This window comes from Marmota monax, unplaced genomic scaffold, assembly GCF_021218885.2.
Source record: "Marmota monax isolate L192 unplaced genomic scaffold, Marmota_monax_Labrador192_F-V1.1 WCK01_AAM20220418_F8-fsc00050, whole genome shotgun sequence".
NCBI lineage: Eukaryota > Metazoa > Chordata > Mammalia > Rodentia > Sciuridae > Marmota > Marmota monax.
The window spans coordinates 9,118,394-9,127,641 of NW_026694552.1; the positions used below are offsets into that span (position 1 = coordinate 9,118,394).

The following is a 9,248-nucleotide window of genomic DNA, read 5'->3' on the forward strand; positions in this document are numbered from 1 at the left end:
CCAAGGCAGACATATATATATATATATATTTATATATATATATACATACACACACACACACACTCATACACATATATATTATATATATTATTATATATATGCATGTACATACACACATATACATATATTATATATAAATAAATTTCACTGCATACTCTGAACCAGTTCCACATCCACTTCAGCCACGGTTATTTTGTTTATTAAATGAATCTTCTGGTTCTAAATTATTCAGCTATGTCATCTCTGATTACTGCCTTCAATTGTCATGCTGATTTTGAAGGGCCCCATTCAAGGCTTTCTAAGCTAATGTCCATTTGTCAGCTACTTACCACTGGTCATATAGGAAATACCAAATAAATACTAACTAGAGCAGTAACTGTGATTTCACCTTTTACTAACAACACGCTGGTTCCCCTTCGTTACTGTGCCTGATTTTTCCCCACAATTTATCACATTCATCCAGCTAGAAATAGTTATTTTTACAGCTAGTTTGGCTTTCATATATGCTATTTTACACACTCCCCCATGTTATACCCCATGTTATAGGGAGCTAAAGAACTGTAGGCTGTGAAAATACTGAAAGTCAGGGCATGAAGTACACTGACCAATACTGGATTTTTGAGGTTAACAGCAGTGTGGGAGAAAATCACAGATGCACACATGTACACACACACAAACACCATCATATGGGGCACTTGAAGATAATGAGCATTATCAAAATCTTAGGTTTCTGACTCCAGCTAAACCCTCTATGTGAATCCATCTTTTCTGCCACCAGTCTTTGCTATGTAAAATTTACTGATATTTTGCCCCTGTATTAATGGCTATGTCTTCAGATTCCTGGAAAGCAAGGTCAAGAACTGGTATGATTCAGATGTGGTTTGTCCCCTAATGTTTCATGTGTTCTAAGCTTGGTCCCCAGTGTGGTGATGTTAAAAGGTAGTAGGGTCTTTCAGTGGTGGGACTAACAGTGGTCATTAGGTTACTTGGGGCTGTGCCCTTAGAAGGAATTGATATATTTCTCATGGGGCTCTGGTTAGTTCTCATGAGACTACTGCTATAAAAGAGAAAGTATGGGGGCTGGGTTTGTGGTTCAGTGGTAGCACACTTGCCTAGCATGTGTGAGGCATTGGATTCGATTCTCAGAATCACATACAAATAAATAAAATAAAGGTCCATCAACAACTAAAGAATAATAAAAAAAAAAGAGCAAGCATGGCCCCTCACCAGTCTCTCTGGCTTCATATCTTACTATGTGATCTCTTGTTCTTACACATGATCTCACCATGGTGATAGCATCTGCATGAGGTCCTCACCAGACCTGGGCCAATGCTGGGGTCATGCCCATGAAAACTTAAGAACTGTGAGATAAGTAAATCTTTTTTCTTCATAAAGTTCCCTGTCTCCCAACAGAAAATGGACTATAAAAGGACAAAGGATGGTTGAAAAATGAGAGAAAGGAAGCTATGGCCCTCTACATCTTTCTATATGCTCATATATGAGATGATGTTGAGGCTCACAGGTCTCCCACACGGAAATACCCACTGGTGGTAAATGTTGTTCAAATACTGGGTGCTATAGATTAAGTAGGCAATTGGGTTTTCTTGACTAGGTTTGGTCAACAAAACTGCTTAGGCTCCTGAGTCCATTCCTCTCACTAATGCAGACAAAGCACATTGACATCCTTTTGACAAACCAAGCTATCAAATATTTCTCAACTTGCAAGAGGTATAGAAGAGACAGGGAAGAAAAGAACAGCAGCTTTTTCTGATTCCACTATAAAATATCTTCATATACAGCAGAATTTGCAGTCCAAAGATGATAGTACAAATCTCTATCAGGCTAGACCATGTGCCAGTACAGTGAGCATAAGTAGTAGCTGATAGACATACTTGCAATCCTGCATTGATGCCCAAGGGGAAAGTTTACCTCTAAGTACTGCATGATACCTTTCCCATAATGTGGATCTGAGAAGAGCAACCCAACTACTTATTCCTACAAGACAGGGATAAAACATAGGAGGTATTTCTTCCTAAAGTCCTTGGATCTTGACATCACAAATAACAAAATTGCGTCTAAAGGAAACATCAATCTAAAATGATTGGTCATATAAGAGTCTTGGGAAAGCAATAGAAACAGAGTGGCAATGCAACTGGGGAGAACCAGGATAGACAAGAGGAAGATCATCAAGCTGCTCAGAGTGGGCACACCAAATTAATGGTGTCTAAATGAACACCAAAGGCAGAGATCCAGTAAAAGAATTTAGAATTACACCCTTTTCTGTATATCACTTGTATAAACAGGCTGGTTCTTTTTAATGGGGCCAAAACAAATACTAAATTTAAATTTCAAATAAATAAATGTTTTGTTTTGGTACCAGGGATTGAACCCAGGAGAACTTAACCACTGAGACACATCCCCAACCCATTCTTTTATCTTTTGTTTTGAGACAGGATCTTGCTAAATTGCTTAGGGCCTTGCTCAGTTGCTGAGGCTAGCTTTGAACTTGAGATCCTCCTGCCTCAGCCTCCCAAGTTTCTGGGATTACAGGCATGTGCCACCACACCTGACTAAATGTTTTATAAACCATGCATACTCTCTAACCCAGTAATTCAATTTCAGAAATTTATCCTGTGTAGAAAGGCATTAATATGAAGGTGTCTGTATTATCCTGTTTTACATTGCTTATAAGAAAATATCATAGACTGAGTAAGTTTGCTCACATTTCTGGTCCAAAGCAAAGGCCACATTTAGTGATAATTTCTTGCCAGCAGAGCCCTGACACAGGTTCTTATGCTGCATGGCAAGAGATATTGAGCTTGCTTATGTATATGTCATGTGGTCTCTATCCCTCTTCCTATAAAACCAGGATTCAGTCATGGGGGTTTTACCATAATAATATTATCTAATCCTGATTTCTTCTCAAAGGCCCCATCTCTAAACACCATAGTTGCATTAAGTTTCTGTCCACTTTATACTTCACAATGGGGATCAAATTTCATCATGAGTGCTGGGGTTGTGGCTCAGTGGTAGAGTGCTTGCCTAGCATGCATGAGGCAGTGGGTTCAATCCCAAGCACCACATTAAAAAAAAACAAAATAAAGGTATTTAAAAAAACTTTCCACATGAGGTTAGTGGGGACAAAACATCCAAACCATAGCAATATTCATTGAAGTATTAATTGTATTAGTAAAATACCAGAAATGCTAGAAAGAACAGAGGTCTATCAATACTTTAGTCAATGCAAAATTATAATATATTTAATCAATGTAATATTCATTAGCCATTAATGAATACAAAAATAAACCAAATAAAAATCAACTCAGAACTGACACAGATAACAGAATTATCAAGAGAGAGAAAAGGAAAGGGGAAATACTGGGGACTGAATTACAGCAAATTATGTTGCATGCTTTTATAATTGTGTCAAAATGAATCCTAATGTTATATATAACTAAAAGAACCAATAAAAAGAAAAAAAAAAGAATTAGCAAAGCCATTAAATTAGTGACTTTAACTGTAGCCCATATGTTCAGAACCTTAATTGAAGACAATGAATATCTTAAAAAATGAATTAAGGGGCTGCGGTTATGGCTCATTGATAGAGTGCTCGCCTAGCATACACGAGGCACTGTTAAGCCTCAGCACCACATAAATGTAAAATAAGGATATTGTGTCCATCTAAAACTTAAGAATAAATATTTTTTAAAAAATGAATTAAATAGAACTTTAGAGATGAAAACTATAATGTATGAGATTAAACATATACTAAGTGGTTCTAAAGAAGATTAGAGATTGCAGAGGAAAAAAATACTGAACTAAAATAGGTAGCAATAAAAACCACTTAAAACAAAATACATAGGGGAAAGTCAACAAAATGAAAAGTCCATCGCTGTGCTATAAGACATTGTAGGTAGTAAAATAAATGAGAAATTGAAGTCCTTGAAGAAAAGCAAATATGAGCCAAAATATATTTGAGGAAACAATCATTTCCTTGAGAAATTACTAAATTTAATGAAAACTATAAGCCCTCAAATTCAAAAATTCAGAAAATCCAAACAAAAAAAAACATGAATAAAAGAACACAAAACCACATCCTAATAAATTTCCTCAAAACCAGTGATCAAGAAAAAAATCTTAAAAGCAGCTAAAGGAAACTAAAACGAGGTATATACTGAGGAACAAAGATAAGGTTGACAGTAGATTTCTCATTACAAATGGTGCAAGTAAGAAGAGATTGGAATAGTAATAAAAGAATTGTCAACCTGTGTTCTGTGATCACAGAAAACATCTTTTTAAAATGAAAGATATTTCCAGACATACAAAAGCTTTAAAGAATTCAGCATGAGCAGTCTTGCACTACAAGAAATATTAAAGGTTGTCTTTCAAGTAGAAAAAAATGACGCCTGATGGAAATATAGATCTAAACAAAGGGATGAAGAGGATCAGAAATGATAACTGTTTATGTAAATATATGATTTTTATATTATTTAAATCTCTTTTTAAATGATAGCTTATTTTTAAAATAACTGAAACAATGAATTGCAAGGTTTATAAATATGAAAAAGTAAAATGTATGACAGCAATAGAATAAAGTCTGGGAAGGAAAGACATAGAATTATACTGTTATTAGGTTCTTATGCTGCATGTGAAGTGCTACAAATTCTCTTGAAGGTACACAGTAATCATACAAAAAATCATTTTCTATATTCCAGAAGCAACCTTTAAATTAGCAAAACAAAAATTATAGCTAGTAAATCAATAAGGAGATAAAATATTAACATGAAAATACATAATTAACCCAAAAGAAGGTGAAAAAAGAGGAAAGGGGAACCAAGAACAGATGAGACAAATAGAAAATAAATACCAACAGGATATACTAAAAATTAACCATATTGTTAATCACTTTAAGTAAATGATTGTTTCTTAGATTAGATAAAAAAGTAAAACACAATTATATGATGCATTCACTACACACACTTTAAATATAATGACACAAATAGGTTACAAGAAAAAAGATGAAACAAGATGCATAATCACTAGTCAAAAGATAGCTGACACATCTGTATTAATGTAAGACTAAGTAAATTTTAAATCAAAGAATACTACAGTGATAAAGAAGATCACTTCTGGGCTGGGGTTGTGGCTCAGTGGTAGAGCACTTGCCTGACACATGTGAGGCACTGGGTTTGATCCTCAGCACCACATAAAAAAGTAAGCAAATGAAATAAACTAAAAAAAAAAAAATAGAAGTTCACTTCATAATGATAGAGGTCAATTCTGCAAAAGAACATGACAATCCCAAATGCTTATGACCCCAGTAAAGGGCTTAGAAATATGTGAAGCAGAAACTGATAGAACTGGGCTGGGTTCAGTTGGTAGAGTACTTGCCTCACATGCACAAGGCCCTGGGTTCAATCCCTAACACCACTCACACACACACACACACACACAAAAAAAAAAAAAAAAAAAAACTAATAGAAATAAAAGGAGAAATAGACAAATACATAATTATAGTTGCACATTTTAATAATTATCCCTCAATAATTAGTAGAGAAACAAAAATTTGGCTAAGATATAATCAACGCAAATAACGTTATTAGTAAATGTAACTAACATCTGTAGAACATTCTAGACAGTATATTCTTCTTAAGTGGATATGGAACATTCATCAAGGTGGGCTGTCTTCTTGGGAATAAAATGATTATGAATAAATTTGAAAGGATTCAGGTGATATAAATTATGTTCTTTATTTTTAAAAAAAATTTTAAATATTTATTTTTTTAGTTTTAAGTGGACACAGTATCTTTATTTTACATTTATGTGGTTCTGAGAATTGAACTCAGTGCCTCATGTATGCTAGGGGAGCATTCTACCATGGAACCACAACCCCAGCCCCAAATTATGTTCTTTGTCTACAATGGAATTAATGGAAATTAATAACAGAATTAATTTAAAAATTTCCCAAATACTTGAAAACTAAGCAATACAGTTTTGAATAACTCGTAAGTTTAAAAAAATCAAAGGAAATTTGGAAATTATTTAGAACTGAGTGAATATTGAAGCATAATATATTACAATTTGTGATTTGTAGCCTGAAGTAGATTGAAAAGTTCTTAAATCAATAACCTCGGCTTTCACTTTTAAAAACAGGAAAAAGGAAGACAAATTAGACCTGAAATAATTAGGAAAAAAAGAAATGATGAATGTTGAAGTAGAAATCAATAATACAGGGAAAAGGATAGTAATGAAACCAAAACCCAAATCTTTGAGATCAAAGGAATTGATAAACCTCTAGGCTGAGTGATCAGGGAAAAGAAAGGAAGTAAGAAAATCATAAATTTCTAATATCAAGAGCAGAAAGAGCACAGAACTACGTATTCTATTTTTATTGAAATTCTATTAATAAAATGGTAATTATAACACTGTGTCAGTACATTAGACAAATAAAATTTACAAACCTTTTTTTTTTTTTTTTGTGGTGCTGGGGATTGAATTCAGGGCTTTATGTGCAAAGGCAAACACTCTACCAACTGAGCTATATCCCCAGCCCAATCTATAAACTGTTTGAATGACGAACTATCAAAACTCCCTCAAGAAGAAACAGATAATATGAATAGCTATATATTTATTACAGAAATGGTATTTGTAGTTAAAAACCTTAACATAGGGCTATGGTTGTGGCTCAGTGGTAGAGTGCTTGCCTAGCATGTGTGAGGCCCTGGGTTTGATCCTCAGCACCGCATATAAAAAAATAAAACAAAAGATCCATTGACAACTAAAAACAAATAAAAAAAAGAACTTTCACACAAATATATTTTTAGGGGCTGGGGTTGAGGCTCAGTGATAGAGCGCTCATCTAGCATGTGCGAGGCCCTGGGTATGATCCTCAGAACCACATGAAAATAAATAAATAAAATAAAGATATAGTGTCGAACTACTACTAAAATAATATTTTTAAAAATATATTTTTAGACCCAAATACTTTCACTGGAAAAATCCTACCAAATATGTAGGGAATATATAATATCAAATCAACTGCAAATATTCTTCTAAAACTCGAATAAGAAGGAATATTTCAGGCTGGGATTGTAGCTCAGAGGTACAGCACTTGCCTTGCATGTGTGAGGAAATGGGTTTGATTCTCAGCACCATGTATAAATAAATAAAATAAAGGTCCATCCTCAACTAAAAAAAATCTTCTTTTCAAAAATTCTTAAGAGAATCACAGGGAAAATATGTTTGCAAATCATATTTCTAAGAAATTACTTGTGTCCAGAATGTATCAAGAACTCTCAAACCTCAATAAAAAGAAAAATAAGCAACTCAATTAAAAAATGGACAATGGGTGAGGAAAAATTTGTACTTGTATAAGCTGTTTGTTGGTATGTAATTTAAGATACCCTTTTGGAGGGTGATTTAGTAGAACTGAAAAAAAATTTAAGTGTACTTTATTCAGTATGGAGATTCCTCAGAAACCTTGGAATAGAACGCCATTTGACCCAGTTATCCCACTCTTCAGTTTATACCCAAAGGACTTAAAATCAGCATACTACAGTGATGCAGTATAAACATCAATGTTTATAGCAGCTGAACCCACAATAGCTAAACTATGGAACCAACATAGAAGCCCTTCAATAGATGAATGGATAAAGAAAATGTGGTATATATACACAATGGAATATTGCTCAGCCTTAAAGAAGAATGAAATTATGGCATTTATAGGTAAATGGATAGAACTAAAGAATATCATGCTAAGTGAAATAAATCAATCCCAAAAAACCAAAAGCTGAATGTTTTCTCTGATAAGTGGATGCTGATCCATATTGGGGGGTGGGTAGGGAAGAAGGAAATTTGGTTTGTGTACAGGGGAATGAGGGCAAGGATGGGGCTGTGGGGATGGGAAGGATAGTAGAATGATACAGACATTATTACCCTGTATACATGTATGATTACACCATGGTGTGACTCTGCACCATGTACAGCCAGAGGAATGAAAAGTTGTGCTCCATTTGTGTACAGTGTGTCAAAATGTATTCTACTGTAAATTAAAAAAATAATTATTTTTAAAATGTGCTTTATCCTTTAATGTAGCAAGCCCTTTGTTAACTACTATATTTTTTCTTAAAAAAGTCTGTCCAAGAGTTGGTGATACAGTTCAGTTGGTAGAGTACCTGCCTCGAATGCATAAGGTCCTGAGTTCAATCCCCAGCACCACACGCGCACACACACACACACAAAAAGAAGTATATCCAAGTAAATAAATAGGCATGTATACAGATATTTACTGAAATATTATTTATGATATCAGAAATAAGCACAATCTTAGTGTCCAGTATTAGAAGAATGGCGAATAAACTGTGATTCATCCATCATCATTCATATCACACTAAACTATATATAGCTGCTCAAATGAAGTAATGATATGTGCTTGATATGGAAATAAATCTGAATCCCATGAGTAGATAGAGAATGCAATTTGCAGAACAAATGCACAATGTCATCCTAAAGCCATGTGAAGTCATGCAGCTATGTATATATGAAACTTTATTTTAACAATCGAGAATGACACACACCAGGCTGGGCACCATGGCACCCACCTGTAATTACAGCAGTTTGGGAGGCTGAGGTAGGAGAAGAGAGAGAGAGAGAGAGAGAGAGAGAGAGAGAGAGAGAGAGAGAGAGAGAGAGAGAGAATGTGACACATATCAGATTTCTTACCAAAAAGTAGAGGAAGGTGAAGATAGATGACTGTGAAGGGGGCTTTTATCTCAATAAAGCCGTTACTACTATATATTTGTAGTAACGGTTTTATTGAGATAAAATTCACATAATATATTCGCACGTTTAACATATGCAATCCGATGATTTTTAAATATATTCACAGGAAACCAGGTTTCTGACGGTAAGTGTATTACTCTAGATCATAGCTAATAAAGAGAGAGCTGAGATTCAAATAACTGTGTTCTGGCTCCAAAGCCCATTCCCTTAGTCAATATGCTACACTGCTAGTTACAATGGCCTTCTGGTAAGGATATTCTGTACAACCAAGATAGCACGGTCAATCTCATAGCAGTGATGACAAAGGTATATTAGTCTGTTGAGGCTTCCAGCTCTATTCTTTTATCAGACTGCATTGTGTGTGTGTGTGTGTGTGTGTGTGTGTGTGTGTGTTGGGGGGTGCTGGGAATTGAACCCAGGGCCTTGTACATGTGAGGCAAGCACTCTACCAACTGAGCTATATCCCC

The 9,248-nt window shown here is 34.7% G+C and overlaps 1 non-coding gene across 1 annotated transcript; it reads right to left on the reverse strand.

The window, feature by feature from the left end:
- Window positions 1-9,175: 9,175 nt before the first annotated feature.
- Window positions 9,176-9,248, reverse strand: Trnav-cac (transfer RNA valine (anticodon CAC)). Its single transcript has one exon. It is a non-coding gene; the product is annotated as a tRNA-Val (tRNA).